The sequence below is a fragment of the Vulpes lagopus genome, chromosome X (assembly GCF_018345385.1).
Source record: "Vulpes lagopus strain Blue_001 chromosome X, ASM1834538v1, whole genome shotgun sequence".
Taxonomy (NCBI): domain Eukaryota; kingdom Metazoa; phylum Chordata; class Mammalia; order Carnivora; family Canidae; genus Vulpes; species Vulpes lagopus.
The window spans coordinates 73,306,209-73,307,425 of record NC_054848.1 but is presented as its reverse complement, the minus strand read 5'-3'; positions in this window follow the sequence as shown (position 1 = coordinate 73,307,425).

Here is a 1,217-nt window from a genome sequence, read left to right as displayed (position 1 = left end):
AATTTAAAGGTATTTTGTCTCAGTGAAAATTTCTTTCAATTCATTTTATTTGGTGTCTTTGGGCTTCTTGAAACTAGATGTCCATTTTGTACTCCAGATTTGAGGAGTTTTCAGTCGTTGTTTTCTTTTATTAAAAATCTCTTCCAGTTTTATTGAGAAAAAAATTGACATATATTACTAAGTTTAAGGGATACATCATGATGTTTGATTTCTATATGTTGTGTAATGAATATCACAATTGGTTCAGCAAACACACATCTTCTCATATAGATACAATAAAAAGAAAAGAATAAAGGAAAAAAAATTCTCCTTGTGATAAATTTCTTAGAATTTATTCCCAACTTTCCTATATATCATATAGTAGTGTAAGCTATAGTCATCATATTATCCATTAAATTCCTAATACTTATTTGTCACTGAAATTTGTATCTTTTGACCACCTTCTTCCAATTCCACCTCCCAAAACCTTTTCCTCTATAACCACAAGTCTAATTTTTTATGAGTTTGTTTAGATTCCATATGAAAGAGATCATAGAGTATTTGCCTGTCTCTATTTCACTTATCATAATGTCTGCAGGGTCCATCCATGCTGTCAAAAATGTTAGGATTTGGCCAAAAAAGGGGAGTCAGGATTTGGCTAAAATGCTAGGATTTCCTCATTCTCTTATGACTAAATTATATATCTATCTATCATCTATCTATCTATCTATCTATCATCTATCTATCATCATCATCTATCATCTCTCTATATCTATCTATATCTATATCTATATCATCTATATTTATATCTATATCTATATCTATCTATCTATCTATCTATCTATTAATCATCTATAATCTATCTCATAAATTCCTTTTCCATTCATCCAGGATATTTGACAATGGAGAAAAGAGTACTCAGTGGAGAAAAGATAGTCTCTTCAATAAAGGATGCTGGGGTAATTGGATATTTACATGTAAACTAATGAAACTGGACCATATCTTATGTCTCTCACAAAAAAATATACTCAAAATTAAAAAAAAAAAGACTTAAATGTAAGATCTGAAACCAGGACCTATCCAGATCATTGCTTGGAGACCTGAATAAGACCTGAGTGTGCACTGAATTCCCTAGATAGATGAATCCAACAGTTTCACTTTACAGGAAAAGGAAGCCATAGACTGTGTTCTCTGTGTACGTGTCACTGTCTACAGAGGTGTTAAATGGGCTATGACAC